The 24787-nt window shown below is 47.0% G+C and overlaps 1 pseudogene; it reads left to right on the forward strand.

Moving 5' to 3' along the window:
- Positions 1-2220: 2220 nt before the first annotated feature.
- On the forward strand, positions 2221-5842 carry LOC132219288 (phosphofurin acidic cluster sorting protein 2-like; annotated as a pseudogene).
- Positions 5843-24787: the final 18945 nt, after the last annotated feature.

Below are 24787 nucleotides of genomic sequence, written 5' to 3' on the forward strand. Positions count from 1 at the left end.
AGACAAGCTTTTCTCCAAAGGGAGCTGTTAGAATTCCTATTCTCATTTTCTGTTAAGTCAGTAGGGAAGGGTAGTGGAGGGGACTGAAGGGGAAGGAAGAAGGGATGGGAAAGGGCGAAGGATATACTGGGGGAGCTAGAGAAAGGGGAAGAATGGGGTGTTGGCATTTATTAGCTTCAGAAGAGTTCCGCGACAGTTTCTAAAATTTCTAATTCCTTAATTTTTAAAAAAAGAATTTATATGTGCTTCCCCTTAGAATCTCCTCATTTCCAAATCAAGATATGCTTTCATTCATTCAGTCAGTTTAATGTTAGACCTGGCATTTTTCTAATTTTTATTGCATGCCAAAAATTAATTTAGGCAAGCAAATAAAACTGCATTTTGGCCATTTTTAGGAGGATATTTTCTAGTTAAATCTTCCCATTTCTGTAAAGCACTTGCAAGTAAAAGCTTCCTATCAGGAGTATTAATGAGGGCTGGGATCTGGCATCTCCTGGCCTTGGAGGCACAAACCCATGTTAATTTTAGGTGTGTTTTGTTGTTGTTTTGTAGTTGTGTGTGTGTGTGTGTGTGTGTGTGTTGTTTTTTTGTTTGTTTGTTTTTCTGATATCTGCAGAATCTGAGCAAATTTTCTAGGATTGTTATGTAATGTAGTTGGTCAACCTGTGTTGCTTATGGTTTGAGCTCCATTTGGCTCTCACCCTTCAAGTCACATTCAGCCCTCAGATGTGCCTCGGCTTATCTCCTTGCTGACTAACACAGCCAGAGGGTCAGGGAACGGTTGACCAAACCTTTGGGTGCCCCCCACAGAACCAGTCACTGTAATTGCAGTTGAGTTGAAATTTTGCTTTGGGGCTCCTGCACGTCATGAGGAATGATGTCACACCTCCACAGAGATTCTTAGTCCCCTAAGAATACCTAATACTCAGGCTGGAGGGAAGACATGACCCTATATTTTTTGGAGCTGATTGAGTTCAACTCTAATTTATACAGCAAAGAGTTTTTTGCTCAGATTCTCAGAAAGCAATTCCAGTTGGAAATCCACAATTCAAAACCAGCCACCCATTGTTCCTCCTGTCTTGTCTTAGCCTAAGTTCCCTCAACCTTTAATCTTAGTTCCACCTGGAGTATTTCAAAATACAGCTCAAATAAATCTAACCCTCTATCAATCAGCAAGGGAAAGTCCTAGATCTAAGACACAACTCACCCAGGTTCACCTGATGGGTGGGGAACCAGTGGGTTCAATGGGTCTTTTGTTCAATCTCAGCACCTGGTCCACAGTTTGGTCCTAGTGGGGTCTGGGAGGGGAGGCGGGGGCGGGGTGGTTCTTTGGAATCCTGACCCACTACGCCAAGTAAATGTCAAAGTAAGAAACACTCAAACCTTCGAGGAATTTTTGTGAGTTTATTTAAGCCCAACTGTAAACAATTGGCGGGAAGAAAATCTCAGCAGATTGAGGTAATGCTCTGAAGAATGGCAGTTTTGCACCTTATTTTATACATTACAATCAAAACAGGAGTTGTATGGTGGTAACATGAAATCCAGTGGTGACACATTAGGGTCCCAGAGAAATCAAAGTGGGGAATCCTCTGTGACTGGATAAATGGTAAAATGACACAGACATACTTCTTTTACAACCTATAGGTGGATATAGGATAGTTACAAGTCAACAATGAACTCAGTAACAATGAGGGCATTTGTGCTCTCCGCGGAGCATTGCCTATGCTTTGAGGGGTCCGGAGAAAAGGGAAATTCCCTTGACATTCCAAAGGTATGTTATTGTAGATGCCAACAGGCAATAGACAGGCTCAGTTAAGGTAAAGATTGGCCTTTGTCTTTGTCAGGAAAGATGCCAGCCTAGGACATGACTACCCAACATAAACTGCTTTTAGCTTAAACATTTTCATTTCAGAACATCCTTTGTGATAACTTCAGGTCTCTGAGTTTGCAAGAACACCACACAGGCCTTCCCTGAGCTAGTCAGTGAGCATGTGGTCCCTTTTCGCACACACTGTCCATGGATCACACATGTCCCACCTCCTGACAACAAACACTGAGTGCTCCTATAGGGGTTCAGTCTGCACTTCAGCCCCCAACCCACCTGGCAGTTCCTAAGCTGCCCCTGACGGAATGTCTCTCCTCTGTCCCAACACAGGAAGAGAAACAATCACCCCAGAATGCAGAAAGGACCTGTATGTTGCAAATGCTGCATCTTCCTTGATGCCCACAGCCCTGGTCTCCAGCCCACACCACCACCGCACCCCCACCTCCCCGCCCAGACTCCACACACCAATGCCCAAGAACCTGTTTGCTACCCGGGAGTTGGACAGCCCCAGTCTCAGGTTCATGCCCAGGTTGTGCAACCTGACCTTAATGAAGATGGTGGTCTTCAAAGAGCTGGAGAAGGACCTCATCTCCATGGTGATTGCCATGAAGATGCAGGGCTCCAACCTCATATCAGTAGTGATCACCGTGAAGAAGCAGGGCTACAAGCACTTCCTACGGGCGTATGCTGTTCCCCAGTGGATGACAGGAGACAGACCTGGGGCTCACCTCACTGCAGGACCCCCACTTCCTTAAGAGAGAAGGCAACAAGCTACAGGTCCTGTTGCACTGGAGGAAGCGCTTTAAGAACCAGACCATCTGGAGCTACAAGATACTCTTCTGTGGGTGCCATCCACATGGCCAAGGTCAGGCAGCGACCCCTCAAGGGTGGCCAGGGGCTGTGCCTCTGCAGCAGCATCAAGGAGGCTTCTGGCAAAGTGGCCGAGATCTGGGTCTGCTCCCTGTCCAACCAGCCCATCCACCAGGAGGACAGTGCCGTACAGGCCAGATGCAAGGCCAAGTCAAGGGTTAAATACTCCGAGGGGGTATATCAGAGCTTCTCCTCTGAGCACAGGCCAGCAGCAATGCCATCCATGGACCGGACCTGGCTGAGGACGGCATTGGCATGGGGATGCCCAAGAAGCAGAGGCCATGGATATCAGGAAAGACATCCATTACCAGGCCACAAAGTATCAGGGAGAAAGTCATGGCGTGGCTGGGAAAGGTCAAAGTGTTCGAAGAGGCTGTGGACTCAAGCAGGACACAGCAGAGCATGTCCCCGAGTTGGAGTGGGACCTGGACCTTCTATTTAACACACTGCAAAACCCCAACGACAGTGACCCAGACATGGAGATGATAACAGCACCCTCAGCACCCCCAAGCCCAAGCTCAGCCTGTACTTCGAAGGCTGGGCATACTGCAGCTCAGAGACAGAGATAGGGAGCAACCACAGGGCCCGGAGCAAGAAGGAGCCTGCAAATCTGGCCAAAGCGTGAGAGAAAACATGAGCCCCAGGCATCAAACAGCCCAGCGACAGTGTTTGGAACACGGTGGCCCACAGCACCCACAACCCAAGGTCGCCTGGGTCTGTATCTCCTCCATGACTAGCCAGCCATGAAGACAGTGCCACGCAGGCCAGCCCAAGGCCAAGTCCACAGATCAGTACTCTAAGGAGGAGTATGAGAGCTTCTCTGAGCAGGAGGCCAGTGAAGATGCCGCCCATGGGTAGGACCTGGATAAGGACAACTTTGACATGGGGGAGCCCAGGAAGCAGCAACTATTGAAACTCACAACAATGTCCATGACAAGGCATCCAAACTTCAATCAGAAAGTTGTGGCTTGGCTGAGCAGGGCCCAAGTGTCAGAGGAGGCCCTGGACCCAGAGCAGGACCCTGCAGATCATGGCCCCGAGTGGAGGAGGACCTGCACCTTCCGTCTGACATGCTGGAGAACCAGCGACAGTAGCCCAGACAGGGAGGATGATGACAGCCTTCTCAGCACCACCAAGCCCAAGCTCAGGCCATACTGCGAAGGCCAGTCACATTTCTGTTCCAAAATGGACATGGGGAGCATCCACGGTGCCCAGAGCCAGGAAGAGCTTCCGAGCCCTAGCAGGTTTCACTGAGGGCTAGTGTGTTGGCCCACGGAGTAAAGGGTTCAGGTTTGATTCTGCTCAAGGGCACACCTGTCTCCATTACAGGCTTGATCCCCAGCTCTGGTCACGGCACATGCAGGAGGCTAGCAATCCATGTCTCTCTCACATTGATGCTTCTCTCCCTTTCTGTCTCTCCCCCTCCCTTCAACTTTCTCTAAAAAATCAGTGGAAAAATAACCTCCGGAGTGGGTTAAGGAAACAAACAAAGCAAAACAAAGGAGCCTCCTAGGCCAGCTGCAGTGCCCGAGAAGACCAAGCCCAGGCAGCAACAGCCAAGTGACAGTGTGTCCCACTCAGTGCCCCAGAGCATGCGCACCCAGGGGAGCAGCCAGCACTGCCCAAGGACAGCCCGGAGGCAGAGACCTCAGCCCTGGACATGCTCACCAAGAAGCTGCTGCCCAGTAAGCGCATCACCAAGACCGAGTCTCTCATCCCCTCCACCAAGGCCAAGGGGAAGCATCCCGCCACCATGGCTGGGCAGGTACCTGAAGGAGCAGCAGACCGCACAGCCACAGGACAAGTGAGCCAAGAGCCCAGACAATGAGCGTGGCCGGACCCAGGGCGCCAGCTGCAGATCCCCAGGAAGACCACGTACAACCAGCTGAACCACATCCCCATCTCTGATGACCAGCTGCCGGAGAACATCATTCTTGTCAACACCTCTGATTGGCAGGAGCAGTTCCCCTCAGACATCCTGCGGGGGCACAGGCTGCCTTGCTGTGAGCCTACTCCACGGCTGACGTCCAGGTGGCCTTCAGCTCCATCATCTGGCGGATACAGAGATACAGTAACTGTAATTCCCAGCCCCCGGAGCCGGTGAAGATCCTGGTGGCAGGGGCACAGCACTACCTCAGCGCTGTGCTGCGGGTGTTCCTGGAGCTGCTGTCCTACAAGATGCTCGACTGGCTGGGCTACATGAGCTTCCTGGTCATCCCGCTGGGTTCCCACCCCGTGGCCAGGTACCTGGGCTCCGTGCATTACCGCCACCACAGCTTCTTCCAGGACCTGGCCTGGTGGGACCTGTTCCATAATCTGGAGGCCCAGAGCGCCATACAGGACACGCTGGACATTGTGACGAGAATCACACAGTACATCACGGGGACAGCTGTGCCTCCCAGCTGCCCATCGGGGAAGCCCTGCTCTCCTACAAGCAGAAGGGCCCCAACAGGAGTCCTTATAGTTCATTCCCTTCGGGGGAGTGGGTGAAAGTTGGGGTAGTGCAACAGTCCGCAGACACGTCAGGAGACTCAGATGATGGGCCCCCTTGGGCTGCAGCGTGCTTTCCATCCATCCCTCTGTCCATACTTCTGGTCACCAATGAGGCCTCGTCACCCCACTCTGCTCTCGGTCAGTGAGTGGGGTTGTCCTCCCCCAGCCAGGGCGATGGCGCCAAGCTGATGGAGCGGCAGGTGGATTACTGGACGGCAGCCCAGCCCACAGACAGGAAGAGAGACACGAAGAAGAAAGACCTGCCTACCGCCAACAACACCAAGTGCACCTTCCAGTCTCTCCAGGTCAGCAGGCTGCCCAGCAGTGACAAGGCGACAGCAACACCCACCATGTGCATGACAGTGCTCACCAAGGAGAAGTAACAGAAGGTGCTGTTTTTGCCCAAGAAAACCAAGGACAAGGTTGTGGAGTCGAAAAGCCAGTGCCTGGAGGGCATAAGCCGCCTGGCCTGCAGGGCCAGCACCAGGAGAACAGGCTGCGGGTCCTCATCGAAGGTGTGGTGTGGAATGACGGGAAGTTCTTCCAGCTGACAACCCAGGGTCCTCCCGCGTCCAGCACTTCCCCATCTGCATCTCTAGACACTCCGACTCCACCTTCCAGCCCTGCCTGTGGCCCTGCCGATGCCAAACATAGGAGGACCCACCTGCTTTTCTGTTAACATTTCAGTTTAGAACAGAGACCGACCCTGGAAACACAAAGAGAAACCTTCTTAAGTACGAATGTGCGCACAGCCCGGAAACTAATGTGGTGCCCCCACTGGGAGCCCCAACTGCTCTGCTGATTAACCAGAACTCTCTGGGGGTGGGAGGTCAGGCAGGCGGTGCAGAGCTGGAGACTCATGGAAGGTGTGTTTTGGCCTCAGGACCCCTAACACTCCCAGCGAGAAGGGTTCTCGCCTTCTCCACCTGCCCTTCCTGGAAGCCAGGACTCTGCCTCCACAGGACTCAGAGCTGGTGGTCAGATGCCAGGACTGGCCTCCCATTGGGGGCATCCTGAGCAGAACACGGAGGCCACTCAGCCCAGCCCTGGGCCCCAGCTGCCAACCAGCCAAGTGGCCCCACACCATCCACTAGCGATTCCCTAAAAAATACCTGTGTGGTGCAGACCACCAGGCACACCAGCTAGACAAACTGGGGGAATACCCGCTACCCGCCTCCCTGAGCAGGGGCTCCGCTTTCGCTCTCACCTTCCTGTGTTATCACAGAACATTTGTATCACCCAACAGGTGTGGGACCAATATTTCCCAGGTGAGCACCCTGTCCCTGCACAGCACAGGGGTCACTCGGCCCCCTGCTTGCTGGGAGTCTTCAGGGCACTTCGTGTCTCTGAGTGCTTGTGCCTCTAAACACGGGGTGAACCTAGGATCAAGCTCACAGGTTTATTGTAGAAACTCAGTGGGGTCCTCCCTGGAAAGTGCTGTCTGTGTGCCTGGACAGCGGAGAGGTCTGCTGCGCGGGCTGTGGTTGAGCTCATTGGCCATTTTCTCTTCCTCGTGACAAAGCCTCAGCCTCATTTGTGATTCTCCACGAGGCCTTGGGCGAAGCTCTTTTCTCCTTAGATACAGAGATTGGAGATTCTATGAGGGGTCCGTGTCCTGGGTGAAGCCAGAACCAAAAATCCCAGGACTGAGCAATGGGGCCCCATGCTAAGTTTATTCTTGACTAAAAGAATACAGAAAAAGTGTGAAAAAAATTTCTAAAATACTAGATCGTGTCAGCACTGTGTAGTGGATGAGAGTAGGGGAAGGAAACACAGGAGGGCATGTTAAAGAGCGCGTCTTGCTGAGAAAAATGTAGACATGTGTAAGAAACCACAGGGATACCTTTAACTGCCTGTATTTTGAGTTGAGGGAAAGCATCCTGTCTTGCAAAATAGAATGCGTTAATTTTAAACCTGCCTCCAGAAACAGGACCTATTAAATGAGATGCAATAAATGATTTTCTAAAAATCAGAAGAAAATTTGACTACAGGAAGTTATTGTTTGCTTTGTTGTACATGTTATATCCTCACCTAACAGATAATACCCAGTCTTTCAAACAAAATAAATCAATGCCATGTACTATGCTAGATAGGAAGTCTCAGTAAATTCTAAAGAAGAAATATGTTTGTTCTCCATAGATATGTTCATGAACCATAATGCATAATGCATATATGTTCTCTAACATAATGCACTAAGGTAAGAAGTTAATAATCAAGGATAGCTTTAAAATAGCCAAATATCTGGGCAGTTAAGAAGATACAACGAAACCTGAAGTGAAGTATATTCTACATAAACCTTGAGTTCAAAGAAAATCATGAATGAGATTATGGAATACTCACAACTAAAAAACAATAAAGAAAAGCCAACAATCAAAAGCAGCCATAAAACAGAAAGTTTTAGTTTTAAATAGACTTCTAAGGAAAGAATTACAGCTGGGAAGAGAGATCCAAGTATGCAAATAGTACATTAGAGAGAGCAACAGAGTGACCTTGAAGAAACAAGGAAGGGGGAAAACATAATGGCAGAAATCAGTAAAGCAAAGAATTTCAAAATAGCCTTCAACAAACTGGAAAACTGCTTCTCTAGAAATATTGGTAAAATAAACACATTTCTAGCCGGACTGACCAAGAAACAGAGAAAAACGCTGTGCGCACAGTTCCAACAAGTCAGGTGAAACGGACCAATTCCTAGAAAGAAACAAACTATAAAACCTTCCTCAAAAGAAAGTGATGCCCTAACGAGTCTATTAAAGAGATTGAATTTGTAGGTAAAGCATCTAATGAAGGGCATCCAGGCCCAGGTGGTTCACTGGAGAATTAAACAGAATAAATGAGCAGACACTTCACTGAAGAGGCTTTATCGTGTCACATGAGCACTTGAAAAGTTCAACATCATAAACCATTAGGAAAAGGTTAATTAACCCACAAGGAGACTAAAATAAAAGACTGTGATAACAATAAATGCTGGTGAGGATGTGGAGAAACTGTCACTCATCCAGTGCTGGTGGGAATGTAGACTATTACAGCCACTGGGGAAAGCAGTTTGGTTGTTTCTTATAAAACTAAACATACAACTACAACATACTCCAGCAATTGCACTCCTGGGCATTTATCCCAGAGAAATAGAAGCTTTCATCCACTCAAAACCTGAGCACAAATGTCTATAGGAGCTTTATCTTAAAAGTTGCAAGCTTTCTCTGAAATCCCTTGTTGAGATTAATATCTAGAATTTGTAAGAAATGTCTGTCACATAAAAAATGGGTAGAGTATACGAAAAGGGAATTTCATAAAGAGAAACCCAAAACGTTAACAAGATATGAAGAGATGTTAGATTGCACTTGTGGTCAGGGAAGTAATGAGGCGCTCTTTACCCCAATCTGCATGACAGAGTAGAGTGTGATGATGGGAAGTGTTGGCGAGGCTATGGGACAAATGGGAACATGGGCTGTGATGGGAGTGTAAACTAGTACAGGCACCCAAGAGGGCCATCTATAAGTACTTAGCAAGATTAAAAGAAAATATGTTCTTATATATTTGAATATTCACATACATGATTTTGCTAAGTCTGAAGAGCATGAAGAATCACCATAGGAGAACCTATAACATAGGCCTCTCATTCTCAAGCTTGAACTGATCACTTTTTGAATAACATTTCCTCGGCTGGGACACAGGGGGGGAAAGCAGGCCCCTCAGAGTCTAAGAGCATGGAGCTGGTTCTTCTGATCAGCATCACCGGTGGGAATGGACCATTGGAAATATTGGCTAGAATAGATAGCAAAGAGACACCTGGAATAAGTGGGTTCCCAAACTTTATCCTGTCAATGCCATCTCAGAAACTTTAGCCTTTTTATGAGTATTTATTTCCCCACTGACATAAACATCCTCACGTGATGTTAATTGCATTGTATATGAACAGCATGGCTAACAAACTCATGTGACATGATGAAATGTGGCAAAGTGCTGTGATGGAGCCTAAAAAAAGGAAATAGATTGTCTGTGTACTTTCTTCTGTTTAATTTGCAAGTAAAATGATAACGCAGGAAAAGAAACAAAACAAAAGGATCACGGTAGGTGTACATAGAGCCATATGAATATTTTTTTGTAATTTTTAAAGTGTGAATATTATGGATTAAGTGTAAAGGAATAAAATATATGCAGAATCAACTATGATCACCTGTGTTACTACTAAATCTTAAAATGCTGCCATTGCCTGTGTGTCTTTAAATAGAACATTAGGGTGACAGTTGGGAGACGGTTGAACTCCTGATTCCATCCCAGTTTTCCCTTCCCCAGAGCTACTTACTATCATCCAATTTGTGCTTAAGTAGGTTTCTATAATTTTACTCGAAAGTTGTGTACACACAAGTTATATTTAGTGTTAATTTTGCATATTTGAAATTTTATTCCAATAGCATCATTCAGAATGTACCCTGACACTTGCTTTTTCACTCAAATCATGCTTTGAGATTTGTCCACATTGCTACACATACTCCAGTCCATTACTTTTACCACTTTAGTATTTACTATGTTTACTTTCTTCTCCTGTTTAAGGACATTTAGGTTTATTTCTAGTTTTCTACCATCATAAGCAATGCTGACATGGACTTTCTGGTATCCTTCATGGGCACGTGAATGAAGCTTCTCTAGAGTATGCTGCTAAGAATGAGTTTCTAGCAGGAAGGCCATGCACACCTTGGGTTTCACTAGTGGCTGCAACTTCACTGGCTGGTTCAGCCATCCCCCCTCCCAGCTGCTGTGGATGTTGGCTGCTCATGGCTCCTGAGGGCCCTTTCCCTGTCCAGAGGGGGTACGTGCTCCCCCTCCACTGCCCTGGGCTGTAGGCTCAGCCAGAGGCCAGTAATGACTGGCACGGGGTAGACAAGCCTGGCTCCTTACCTCCAATGGGACTCACTCAATGGGTACAATTCCTCTTCCAGATCCCCTCACAAGACCAGGCTGAAGGTAATGTGCTGAATCCACATCTCTGCTCATCTCCCTCCATCTTCCTTCTCTGAGGTCACTCCTTCACTAAACTCTCTCCCAGTTCCCAGGAGTCACTGCTTCCAGGGAACCTGGCCCAAGATGACTAATATTGCCAAAGTCTCCCCTAAAGGGCTGCACCAATGTCCACAGTTAGGAGAGGCTTGAAGGCTGAGAAAGAGAAAGCCCTTCCAAGAGATGAGGAGGGGGAGGGGGAGAAGGCAAAGACTCTGAGAAGAAAGAGCTTTGTGATTCAGCAAACTGAATGAAAGCCAGTGTGGCTGAAGTGTGGGGAGCAGAAGAAAGAGAAGACTAGTGGTTGAGGTTGGAGAGGTATGTAGGAGCCGACAAGTAGACCTCATAGGCTGGTTTCCATTTTTTTCCTAATTGTAATAGGAAGTTTTAGAAATGCTTTAAGCAGAAAAGTAATAGGGTTCAATTTAGACTAAGAAAATTCCTCTGTGTGTAGAGAGAATGGTTTGGAAAAAGATAAGAGAAGCAGGGATTTGAGTATCCACACAGCACAACACTACGTGTGCCTATAAAACACACAGGCAGACAAAGACAGAAATTCTTCAAGCACACATGCCAGTTTGAAGTGGCTGCTATGTGGAGGGAGAGGAAGGAAATGGAGATCAGCGGTAATAAGAGACAATAAAACCTGGAAGTTGTCTCGCAAGGAATGGTGGTGACGAGGTGCCATGAAGTGAGGCATGTGATTTATGAAGCCCTGAACCAAGAAAACAAAAATCAAAACAACAGCTACCACCCACCTTCCTACCCATTATTTTCCTTTGCCCTGTGGAGACCCATGTCTGCGATGGGGAACAGGTTTTCAGAGAGACTTTCCAAATAATCCAAACTTTTATCCACTAAGTGGGTTGACCCGGATGGCAGAGGCCTTCCTAGTGATCAATGCAGCATCTGAGTCAAGGAACCTGGAGGGAAGAGGAAGCAGAGCCTCCCTGGAGCCTCATTAGTAAGGACACAGATGGGAGCCTGAGGCAGTCTCATGCCTGACCTGGTGGGAGCTCCTGATGCTCCCTCTCAGCCTGGTTCCTCCTTTCCCTGGGGCTCCATGGTGCAGGGTCTTATCTCTGGGATCAGAGATAATCCAGGTAAACATGTCTTGCTATTTCCCCTTTGCACAAGTTTATGACCTGGTCCCAGGAGATCAGGGACCAAACTTATACCTTGTCTGGTAGCTCTGTGCCTAGGTGCCCAGGGCAGTAGTAGACACCCATTAGGTATCAATAAATACCTGTGGATCAAAAGTGATCGCTTGAATCCTTCCTTGATTTGGGGGCAAGGAACTTGAGATTTCCCTCGACATTTTCTTTCAAGTGCCCAGAGAAGCACATGGCCTGCTCTGCAAATGCATTTGTCAGTTGATATTCAAAGAGTTTGTAAGTTCGTGCCTTTGTTTCTCTCTCTGGCCCTGAGAGATAAAATCCCAGTGGATAGAATAGAGTGGATACTGGCTTTATTCAATGACCTGCTGCTCTGAGGCACTCTAGAGCCATATTCCCAAACACTGTTCAAGAAAATCCGACACCAATGGTACTTACTGAGCAAGCTTCTGGGGGCGGGGCAGGGGGTAGAGGGGTAGTAATTTCTTAGTGATTCATATCTGAACAAGGAGCTTGGGGGAAGCCAATCCTTGCTGGAGGCTTAGCCACATGATCTCCCCTTAGGCAGATAGTACTCATGGCTTCTGGGCCCCAAGACCTTGGCTGGGCCCTTAGGACATTGAGAGGAAAGAGTGATTCTTACCCAGGAGACGTCCTGGATCTCAGTCCACTGAGAAACAGACAGAAGTAAAATCACCTCAAATCCCATCACCCAGAGACAATCACATGCAACATATTTGTATATTTGCCTCTAGTGTTTTCCTGTGCTTGTTGAAATAGTTTCCGTCTTGTTATCCTTATCTCAGAAGAAATGTCTGTTGACTGTAAACATGCTGCATAATATTTCACCTCTTTAGGCACCATCATGTGTTTAAGCATTGCCTATTTGATGGGCATTTAGGCTCTTTTTATTTTAAAAAAAACATACATAAAGCTGTGGTGGATATCTTTCCTTATAAAATTTGTTGATTTTGAATGATTTATTAGGATCTCTATCAGTAGAAATAGAATTATAGAATCAAATTAGATGGACAATAGATCTTTTAATATCTTTTTAAAAATATATTTTATTGATTTTTTACAGAGAGAAAGGAGAGGGATAGTTAGAAACTTCGATGAGAGAGGAACATCGATCAGCTGCCTCCTGCATACCCCCTACTGGGGATGTGCCCGCAACCAAGGTACATGCCCTTGACTGGAATCGAACCCAGGACTCTACAGTCCGCAGGCCGATGCTCTGTCTATCCACTGAGCCAAACCAGTCAGGGCGATCTTTTAATATCTTGTTATTTAAAAATAAAATTCCCAATCTTAATGATTTGGTAATGGACTTGCAGGTTTTTCTGGTAACATACAAACACATATTATATATGTTATTAAAAATAAGATCACACAAACTTTTGCTTTTAATTTAAACTTCATCATGGAAAATTCATGTCTACCTTAACATAACATGACTCCTTTTACACCTGCATATGTATTTCATTATGTATGCACAATAATGTCATTTACTCAGTTGTCTATCGATAGATGTTATAGTAATTCCAAATTTTTATGATGACAATGTTGTCATAAATTTGCTAGTACTCATATATTTTCATTGTTTACACTGTTTCTTGAACTCCATTGACATTTCATGATTTCACCTCCAAGTGGAGTTAGTTCTTTTCCTACCTTTCCTGCTCTTGTCCTAGTTCAGGCCACTCTCTCCACCTGCTGGGCCACTGCTCTCTCTGCTTCTGGTCTTGTGCTGTCTTCAACCTGTTCTCCTCCCGGCAACCAGAATGGACCTTGCACCTAAATCCAACCATCCCACCCCTACCTGCTTAAGACATTGTAATGACTTCTCATTGTCCTTAAAACATAAAACACAACGACTCCCTGGCTCGTTGTGCCCCATGGACCTCCCAACCTCAACTTGTGTCTCTCACAGCCTCACCCACAAAACACCAGCACTGACTTCCTTTCAGTCCTTCATACACACTTTTGTGCCTTTACAGATGCTCTTCCTTCTCTTTGCAAAGCTCTTTTCCCTACTTTCTGAGTATCAGATGCTCTCAGCTGTCTGACTCAGCTTAAATGTCTCTCAGAGAAAACCTCCCTGACCATCTAATCTAAGAGGTTGCCCTTTTCTCCCCACCCCCATGACTCTCTATTTCAGGTTACTGATTCCTAGTGGCGTTTATCGGTTTGTGGTTATTTTGTCCTGTCTGCTTGCTTTGAGAAGCTCTCTCCTATCCTGGTTTACAAACTCCATGAGGGGAAGAAAAGCCATCGTGTCCATCCTGTCCATGGTGTGATCCCCAGCACCTGGCTCAATCCCGCCATCAGAGATAATTACATTCTTAAGATAAATTTCTAGAACTAGAATTTGTCTAATCAAAAGCAGGTCCTTTTTGTTTATTTGTTTTTTAAAGTCACAAAATGACAATGTTGAATGTACATTTTTCTCCTTTCCAGTGTGTGTGGAAAAATACTCAGTAATATGGAGACAGTATTTTTCAAGAATAACAGAGAGAGAAAGAGAGAGAGAGAGAGAGAGAGAGAGAGAGAGAGAGAGAGAGAGAAATTGACTGTGTAGCATATTTCCAAGACTTTCAAGAAATATAAAATTAAATTTACAAAGAACTGGAAGAACAAATATAAGCAGTTTGGTATTTGCTTCAGTGACTAATTCTATCATAATGATCTATAGTAATAAAAGCGTAATATGCTAATTAGACCAGACATCCTTCCGGACGACCTTCCAGACGAAGCCAGGGCTGCGAGGGAAGCCCAGGTCCCGGGTGCCAGAGGGAAGCCGGTGCTGGCAGCCGGGGGAAGGGGAAGGCCACTCTTGCACGAATTTCGTGCATCGGGCCTGTAGTTTCTAGGATAAAAGCAAACAGTTTCTAGGTCTCACGTATCTGCAATAATAATCAGTATAATTTATCATTGTTATCCTTGCATCTTGGAGAGATACCTTTCTCAGGATTTGTGATTTAGCTCCAAAAAGTTCCTTTTGCTATTTCCTTAAGGTATTGAGTTAATTTTTAAAAAAAAAAACAACTTGTTTATCTTCACCTTGATCTACCAGTAATAAGTGCTGTGAGAATTAAACCTCTTTCACAGATCAGATTGGCAGGGCTGCATGAACCTGACAGTTTCCATTCACTTGGGGAGTGCAAGTTGAAACTCTCTCCCAGGAGGACACTCTGTATAACAATGAAGCGTGCTTCCCTTTGAATGTACCTAGAATTGTGTCCAAAGTGATGTACAAAGACATTTACTGATTCATTGTCTGTAATAGGGAAGACAGGAAAAAGCTAAATATCACCACAATATTGATTAAAAATATAGATGATGCAATCACAAAATGTAATAGCATGCAGCCATTAAAAATGATGAAAATATTTATAAGTATGTTCACCAGCACATTGAGTGAATAGAAATAATTTAGTAAGAAAACAAAATTGGAAAAATTTTGTTAACAATACCTGGGGTGATTTTTACTTCCTTTACATTTTAAATTTAATGATATTGAAAAAATTTCAACAAAATCCAAATAATAGAAAATAAACATATGTGGATGCAAATTTAATATGGAAGTTAATGCAGCAGATATCATAATAAAACGTAAGTTTGGCACATACAAAAAACCAGCTGTGGACCAACTTATTAATAAATATGACTACAAAAGACTAATTAAACATTAGCATATCTACTTCATTAATTTGTACTGGAACACAAGTATGGTTTAATATTAGGAGAGCTTTTAAAAGCTCTACCCGTATGCTCTACCCCTATGTTCACTGCAGCATTATTTACAATAGCCAAGATACGGAAGTATCCTAGGTGTCCATCAACAGATGAATGGATAAAGATGATGTGGCCCATATGTACAATGGAATATTGCTGGACCATAAATAAGAAGGATCTTACCATTTACAACAACATTGATGGGTCTAGAGACTCTAGAGGGTATTATGCTAAGTGAACTAAGTCAGGCAGCAAAAGACAATTACCATAGAGTTTTATTTATATGTGGAATCAAAAAAACAAAACAAAAACAGACTCATAAAAAAGGAGACCAAAGAGATGGTTACCAGAAAGGAGGGTGTGATGGATGGGTGAAAAGGGGAAGGGAAATATAGTCAATAATATTGTGATAAGTTCGAATGGTGACAGATGATTATAAGAATTGGTGAGGTGATAAAATTGTTTGCCGGGAGCCGGTCCATCCTTGCTGTTTCAAGGGACCTTGCATACTGTTCTTAATATGTTTGCTCCCCTTAGCGCTGTGTGTTTTAACCAAGGTCACCTCTCCGAGAAAGGTTGTTTCCCCAGGTAGGGATTTTCCCCTGAAGTTAGGGAGGGAATAAAACCCCTTAACTAAGTGCCAGGCGGGTAATTAATCACTTTAACTAGGAACAATCATGCTTAAGCTACGTAATCTTTACTCCCTGGAATGGAGATAAGAAACGCCCTAACCTTTGTAATAGAGATTGATAGGATTGGAATCAACTGGTATAAAAACAGATGTAACAAGACAACAGGAGACAGAACCTACAAACAGAACCTAGGCACAGAACCTAGAGACAGAACATGGCAAGAGATCCTGGACAGAAACTGGCCACAGAACCTAGAGACAGAACCTAGTGAGAGAACCTGGCCAAAGAACTTAAAGACAGAACCTGGCTACAGAACCTGGATAGAACATGGCAAGAGAACCTGACTAGAACATGGCGACCGAACCTGGCTGGAGAACCTAGCAAGAGAACATGGACACAGAACCTGGCTGGAGATCCTAACCAGAACTTCACTGGAGATCCTGACCAGAACTTGGCTAGAGATCCTGGATAGGCTGCTGATCAACTGAACGCTGTCTCCGTGTCATTCCTTCTTCGCCGACTCCGTCCACACCTTTGGGGACCCCCTGGACCTGCTGGGGTTGGACCCCAGCAATTGTCAATTCACTATATCATACACCAGAAACAATATAACCATATAAGATTGTATAGCAACTATACTTAAATTAAAAAAAATTTTTTTCTCAGATGATGTAGGTTTTTTAGAAAATTAAACCTAGGAGTGAATATTCTAAAATAAAAAACGTATCTTTATAAAAGTTAATAAAATGTTCTAGGCACTGAAAAAGCATCTAATCAAAAATGCAACAGCCAAATCCGATTATTAAAGTACTATGGTCAAATACAAACAGAAAGATAATTGCTAAATGTCTTTCACTTAAAATCCTCTAAAAGTCCTCATCGCACATGGAATAAATTTTACAGCCTGAACAAGACCCTGCAGGCTCGGGACCCGTTGGCCTGCACAACTTCCTGTCTCACACTCCCCTCTTTACTCCAGCCACACTGCCCGTATGTCATTCCTTCACCCCAGTGAGCTCTTTCCCACCTCAGGCCTTTGCACACACACCTCTCTGTCTGCCAGGCTCTTTGCTCAGGACTTGATAGGACTGACCTTTTTCTCCTTTACATCTCACCCAAAAAAGACATCAACATGTGGAAAGTGTTCTCTGGATCATGGAATTCAATACAGTTTATTTATATTCTCTCAGTTTTTATTTTTAAAATTTTCATTACACCTTTCAAAAGGAAAAAGACACAGTAAAATGTATTAATCTTAGACATTTAAAATGTCTTTGGTAAGATCTGAAATATTGACCTAAAGTTTTCCTCTCTGTAATGAAACGGCTGTCCCAGGGCTCTCTGTTGCCACAGGGCCTTTAAGGATCCACGCAGTCCCACCTGTGCTCACCGTGTTCCTGCTGCCGCTGCCCAGCTCCCGTGACCTGCTCACTCAGGCACCCAGACCGCACCGCTTGGGAGTCCTTTCCCATGGACAGAGCACGTCCCCTTCTTATATTCTTTTCAACTGTTTCCAGATTTGTTTGCATATTTATTTTTAGATAAAATTCAGAACAGTGTTTGTTTCCCCCAAGTCCTGTTATGATTTTTACTTCAAACTACATTGCCAGCGCGTGATTGAAATCGAAGGAGATGGCGCCCCTCCTCCCGCCATGCGAAGAGGCACCCTGTGGGCCGCCAGGGGAGTTGGACCAGGCCCATGTCGCAGGGGGCCAGGACCCGCACCTGAATCTGCCCCAGGCCCCCCTGCCCCCTGCCTGTGCCCACTCTGGGGCCTCCCAAGCCAGCGCAGGGGATCCGCCAGCACCAGGCCTCCCTGGCCCCCCTGCCTGTGTCCGCTCTGGCTAGGGCGGTCCCCCTGTGTCTGTCTCTGTCTCCGCTCTGGGCCTCACCTGCGCATGCAACCTCCTCTGTCTGGTTGTGACTTCTTATGGCTTCCCAGTGTAATGTGCATATTACCTCTTTTTATTTATTTATAGATAGATAGATAGATAGATAGATAGATAGATAGATAGATAGATAAGTAAATTTCAGGTTAATTCAGGAGAATATGTGCCTTTGCAATAGTTTATCTTTCTATCCAGAAATGAGTAAGTCCATGATTTATGATTACATGGAGAAATAGAGCATTGAAAGGCCCTGGGCAATTCCTGTTAACATCTTACTGCTTTAGATTATTTTGTTGATGTTACACTTTGTATTTCTACCTGATGATTGTTGACATACATATTTATTTATAATAATAATGGGCAATATATATTGAGTGCCCACCACATGCCAACTCTTATGTTAAGCACTTTATTACTCAATATTATCCTTGCAACTCATTTTTCATGTGAAAAGAACAAGACTTAAAGAACTCAGTTGACGTGCCTGAGGTTTTAATGCAAGTGACAGTGCCATTCTTCTCACTAAAAATGTTTTTGTTAGTCATACCCACGGATAAGTTTCCCTTACCCAGACCAGGGCCAAGGATCTAACCTCCAACTGAGGTATGTACCCTTGACTGGAATCAAACCCAGGACCCTTCAGTCCACTGGCTCCCAACTATTCCAGGCTAACAGCTCTGTCTCTTTCTCTCACTCACAGGCTGCTCTAATTTCATTGAAAACATCCAGAATTTTCTTCTGGTCACTAGTATAAAGGATCTTATAAAACTCACTGAAGTCACATGTCCACATACAACGATCATCACTGTGGTCTGGCCAGTTAGATGTGCTGACACCTCCACTCTGGGGCCCTGAACCACACCCCCTAGAACCATCTGGATGTGGAAACTGGCAGCTGCTAGAAAGGGGGAAATGGAAGTCGTGGCCACCACAGGCCATTGTTAAATAAATATTTGACTTCTGGCTTCCACTGTGACATATAAGAGCTTGGAAGTCCTTACTTCCATCCATACAGGAAAAAAAGATGAACAACCCAAAACACAGGAACTCTTTTTCAATCCATCTGAAATTAACTATGACTATGAAATTCATCTTTGCTGCTGCGAACCATGGAGATTTAGGGCTTCCTTAGAACAAAACAACCTAGCCTATCTTCCTGATAAGATGGAAAACATATTTTACACTCAAAGTGAGAGATAAGATCAAAAAGCATGATAAGAGAAGACAGATTTGACCACATCAAAATGTAATGAATCTGTTTGGCAAAACACACATCAAAAGGCAAGCTAGAGAAACCATTTGCAACTTACATGGCAAAAAGCTGACATCCATGACAATTCAGATCTGCTAACAATACAATGGAACAGAGGGCAAAAGGCCTCAAACTGAAGAAATCAGCCAAAAGTATGTGAAAGATACCCAACTGCAGTTTAAATCAAAATGAAAAATTAAATGAAAATATTGCTATTTCTCGCCCTGGACAGGTGCCTCATCAGTTGGTTGGAGAGTCACCCATACACCAAAAGGTTGCAGGTTTGATTCCTGGTCGGGACACATACCTCGGATGTGGGTTCTGAAAATGTTCTGGAGCTGGAGAGTGCGATGCTATGGAACAGCTGCGAAAAATTGTGAATATACTCGATGTTGGAATTTACACTTTGAAGAATCATAGAGTTAAAATTTATATAAATTTCTTTTTAATATATTACTACATTTTATTTAAAATACATTTTACTTTAATACTGTAAGAAAAATACACTAAAATTCTAACTGTATTTTAAAATTCTTAGAATTTTATCCACAATGCAAGATAAACACAAATTGTTTAATTGCTATTATTGGGGAGGGGAAGTCCTCTCTGCTGAGGCAGCTGACACAGGCTGCCGCCCAGGCCCTGGGACCCCAGGCCTCCCAGGAGCTGATGCGAGTGGCTCACAAGCTGCAGGTGGGTCCACATCTGGGAGCTCCGGGACGACTGTGCCTGGAGCCTGCTCTGGCTCAGGAGAGGGCACCAGAGTTGGGTTTCCTGTGTGGATATTTCTTCATCTTGCTCTGGAGCTGCTTCTGTAGATGCAGGAAGAGAACATGTTACCACCATGACTGCCTTTTCTGTGCCTTCCAAGGAAGGACCCTCCCATCTCCATCACTGAAGTCCCAGTTCAAGCCCCCACCCCAGGTTTCCTCCAGACTGCAGGCCACTGGGCCACTGACCTGAGCAGCTCTGTGCTCCTGCCTAAGCCCAGCCTCTGGGAGCTCTTCTCTGTGTGGCCCAGCCCCATCCCCTCCCCTCACACACACCACCCACTTCTCCTCCTCCTGTGTCTCCCCCTCAGTGGGCTCAGGTGCTCCAGCTGTGAGTGGAGATGCTCGGCCTGGTTTGGCAGCTCTGGGACTGGAAAGGTGAGCTCTATGGAGGCCAAATCATGCTGGGAAATTCTGGCGGCCAATAAAAATCTTCCGGTTACTGGTCCAGCCAGATGCCCAGGATGCAGGAGATGGCCGTGGGGAGAGAGATAGGTAGAGAGCAGGGTCTGAGGCCTGGCCTTTCCTTCCACAGGGTGCTCCTAGAGCACCACTCAGAGAGCCCGGGGTCCTGTCCCTGCTGCTCCTGCCCATCCAGAAGCCAGACCTACTCCTTGTCCACCTTCAGTCTGGCAGTCCTGGCAGAGATGCGCCTGGTCACCCAGGAGGGGCTGGCACAAAGCCCTCCTAACTGACAGCTCTGGATCAATGAGGGAACCACCTGTCCCCTTCTTCAGGGGAACCTGACATGCTCTCTCATTGTCCCTGTCCCCTCCCACTACCCTCTCCCCCAAATGACAACTCCATGAGGACAAGGAGGGCTGGTGTCTACTCTGTTCATGTCCCTCATTGGCACACAGTAGGTGCTCCAGGAATAGCTGACCAATGAGTGAACAAAGATAATCCGTCTGCACCTCTGGCTGCCCCGAGACCTCCTAACACCTCAAACTTTGGCTGCTACACCTACGTGCTGCCTAATTCACTAGCTGCCCTGTGGGGTTCTTCTCCTCCATTGACATTTAACTCCCATGGGAAGAGAGCAACAGACAAGTTGCCACTGAGGAGGTTCTACCCGATTAGTGAGCAAGGACCCAGAATAGGGGTGCAGACTGGGCTGGGATTAGAAGCAGAAAGGTATGAATTTTCTGAGGGGCTCACTCTGTCCACTGACCTCCCCACTCGCCCACACCACCCATATCCACATGCACAGCTCTCTGAGTCCTGCCCTTTTTCCTAGGAGGAGCCCTCAGACCTCTGCCCTCTTGCAGAGATCCCACCATGAGTGGGATCCAGGGTTCTGCCAGCACCTTGAATTCAGGCCCCATACTCCCCTCCGGCTCTGATCCAAAGCCAAATCACATTTTCTGCTGGAGCAGAGGCCCACCATCCTCTTCACAATACGGGAAGATGCAGCCATCAGTAGAGGCCAGGAGGACGTCACATCAGCTGTCCTGTGGACACTACAGCCTGTGCAGCCTAGTGTGACTGAATCGCTCCCGACTAGAAGGAAGCTCTGAGGTGCAGAAGCTTGGGGTCTGCTCTGAGCACTGGATTATGGTCAGTGCCTAGGGACCTGTCTGTACCTGGCAGGGCTTCTCATTTATTTGCTGAGTGAATGAGCTCAAACCAGCCCCATCTCAGATAGCTGGGTGAGTCTGAACTTCACCGCTCAACCCTGGGGTTTCTGATCTGGCTTCATCCAGGACCGGGACCCATAATGGAATCTCCACTCTCTTTATCTAATGAGAAGAGTGCTTAGCACTGGGCCCCGAGGAGAATCACAAATTTGGCAGAGATTTTGTCAACAGCAAGAGAAAATGACCAATTGGCTCAAACACAGCCCCTCCAGCAGACCTCTCCACTGTCCAGGCACCCAGAGACACCCCACTGAGACCCTACAATAAGCCTATTGGGCCTCACATTCTGGGGAACAATCACTTAGAGACATGCAGTGACCTGAAGATTCACAGCGAACAGGTGGCCAAATGACCACTGTGCTGTGCAGGGGCAGGACTCACCTGGTACATGGCTGGTCCCACACCTGTCGTAGCAAATGCTCTATAACAGCACGGGAAGGTGGGGACAAATGCGGGGTCCCTGCCCAGGAAGGTGAGCAGCTGGTATTTGCCCATTCTTTCCAGTCAGTGAGCCCAGGTGGTCAGTACCACACTGGTCCTTGGTTTTTCCTTCTGTTCTGCCTCGTGAGGATGGAGAGTATTGGACACCACGAGAGGGTAGTGCTGGCGCCACTGGGCTGGTTGGCAGCTGGGCCCAGGGCTGGCTGACCGGCCTCCGTGTTCTGTCAGGTGCCCCCATGGGAGGCCAGCCCTGAGTCAGGCACACAGGGAAGTGGACTCCCCAGGAAGCAGAGTCCTGTTTTCCAGGAAGGGCAGGTGTTGATGGTGAGAGCCTTTCTCAATAGCAGTTTTGGGGTCCTGAGGGAACTCTCATGGGCCACTGGCACTGTTCTGTATTGAATCGTACGGCCGATCCAAGTCCTCTACCTCAAAGACATTCTCCGAAGACCCCTGCTCTGAGTCCAGGACCTCCTGCCACTCCTGCACCCTGCGCAGCCACCCCCTCACTTTGTCGTTGGCATCTTGTTCCCTGGGGGTGAGAGGCGATCTTCCTCCCCTTTGGCGCTGCTTTTTGGGCTCCTCAAAGCCCAGGTCCTCCTCCTCCTCTTGGTCCTGCCAGTGCCCGGGATCATAGCTGCCCTGCTGATCCGAGAAGATTTCGTACTCCATCTCGGAGTAATGGACTCGGGACTTAGCCTTGGGGCCGGCCCACTGGGTGCTGTCCTCGGGGTCGATGGGCTGGCTGGACAGGGAGGCGATGCTGACCTCAGCCACGTGGGCCGGGGCCTCCGGGATGGTGCTATGGAGGCTCAGCATCCGGCCACCCTCGAGCGGTCGCTGCATCGCCTCAGCCATGCTGATGGTGCCCATGGCGAGTGTCCGGTACCCCGGGATAGTCTGGTTGTTAAGGGGCAGCTTCTGCTGCAGCAGGATCTGCAGCTGCTTGACTTCCCTCTTTAGGCTGTGAGGGTACTGCAGGCAAAAGGTCAGCGCCAGGTCGATCTTCCCTTGACAACTAGGGGGCAGCAGAATCTCCTCCGACCTCAAGATCTTTTTGGATCCCTGCATTTTTACACTGATCACCACAGCACTGAGCTCCTCCTCCAGCTTCCTGTAGATGAGCAGCTTGGTTAAGCTGAGGCTACACAGCCTGGGCAGGCAGGTGGGGCTGGAGCATTCCACCTCCCAGGTGGAAAACACGTGCATGGGCACCTGGGTGTTGAGTGCGGCGGGCATGCTGTCCAGGCCCGCGGGTGCCGAGATGGGGGTCTGATTTCTATCCTGTGTGGGGAGAGGGGTACATGCCATCAGAGGCAGCTCATAAACTGCCAGGTGGGTTGGGGGCTGCAGCTCAGACCGAACCCCAAGCACTCAGTGATTGGTGCAAGAGGTGGGACAGGAGTGATCTTATATACCTCATGCTAACCTGGCGGCCTTGCAAATTCAGAGACCTGAAGTAACCACAAAGGATGGTCTCAAATTAAAATAGGGGTTTTTTTTGTTGTGTTTTGTGTGTGTGTGTGTGTGTGTGTGTGTGTGTGTGTGTGTGTGTGTGTGTGTCTGTATGTTTAACTAAAAGCAGCTTATGGTGGGTAGTGGTGTCCTAGGCTGTCATCTTCCCTGAAAAAGGTTAGTCTTTATGTTAACTGAGCCTGTCTGTTGTCTTTTTGTATCTATAACAACATATTTTTGGAATGTCAAAATAATTTTCCTCTTTAATTAGACCCCTCCAAGCACAGGCACCGCTCTGCTCGCTGCAGAGACCACACATCCCTCACTGTGATTGAGCTCACTGTTCACTGTCCTGCACACACCTCAGTGAAAGAAGTGCATGCCAGGGTTCTGCCAGCACTTTGAATTCAGGCCCCATACTCCCCTCCGGCTCTGATCCAAAGCCAAATCACATTTTCTGCTGGAGCAGAGGTCCCCATCCTCTTCACAATACGGGAAGAAGCAGCCATCGGTAGAGGCCAGGAGGACGTCACATCAGCTGTCCTGTGGACACTACAGCCTGTGCAGCCTAGTGTGACTGAATCGCTCCCGACTAGAAGGAAGCTCTGAGGTGCAGAAGCTTGGGGTCTGCTCTGAGCACTGGATTATGGGCAGTGCCTAGGGACCTGTCTGTACCTGGCAGGGATTCTCATTTATTTGCTGAGTGAATGAGCCCAAACCAGCCCCATCTCAGATAGCTGGGTGAGTCTGAACTTCACCGCTCAACCCTGGGGTTTCTGATCTGGCTTCACCCAGGACCGGGACCCATAATGGAATCTCCACTCTCTTTATCTAATGAGAAGAGTGCTTAGCACTGGGCCCTGAGGAGAATCACAAATTTGGCAGAGATTTTGTCAACAGCAAGAGAAAATGACCAATTGGCTCAAACACAGCCCCTCCAGCAGACCTCTCCACTGTCCAGGCACCCAGAGACACCCCACTGAGACCCTACAATAACCCTATTGGACCTCACATTCTGCGGAACAATCACTTAGAGACATGCAGTGACCTGAAGATTCACAGCGAACAGGTGGCCAAATGACCACTGTGCTGTGCAGGGGCAGGACTCACCTGGTCCATGGCTGTTACCTCCTATCCAGGCCCAGAGCTTTCCCTGCTGTGCTTTCTCCTGCTTCCCTCATCTATCAACAGTGCATTTCATGGGACCCACACAAGTGTCCACTTTGGATTTTATTGTATAAAATGAGGTGCACAGCTGCCATTCTCCGGAGCGTAATTATCTCCTTCGGTTGAGATTTTGTTTCACCGCAATTGTCTACACTTTGGCTCAAATAAACTCATAAAAATTCTGCACAGGTTTCCATGTTTTCTACATGGACAAGAGAAAAGGTACTCGGCAGGCAACGTAGACTTGGAGGTGAGTTATGATGAGACACATTGGTGTCTTAGTCATTTCTTAGCAGAGGATGGACAGCACCTCCCTGTGTTAACAAGGTCACCCTGGGATTTCTGACAGAACATCCCACTCTAAGATGGGAACACAGAGGCTTTTCCTGGGGTGAGAGGGTCTGGATATTAGGACAAGTGGGGTGTTCAGGGCAGCACTGTTGACATGACAACAGGAGGGGATCGCGTCCAGGTCCCAGAGCAGTGAACAGCTAGATAGCCAGCCCTGACA

This window comes from Myotis daubentonii, chromosome 16 (genome assembly GCF_963259705.1).
Source record: "Myotis daubentonii chromosome 16, mMyoDau2.1, whole genome shotgun sequence".
Classification (NCBI taxonomy): domain Eukaryota; kingdom Metazoa; phylum Chordata; class Mammalia; order Chiroptera; family Vespertilionidae; genus Myotis; species Myotis daubentonii.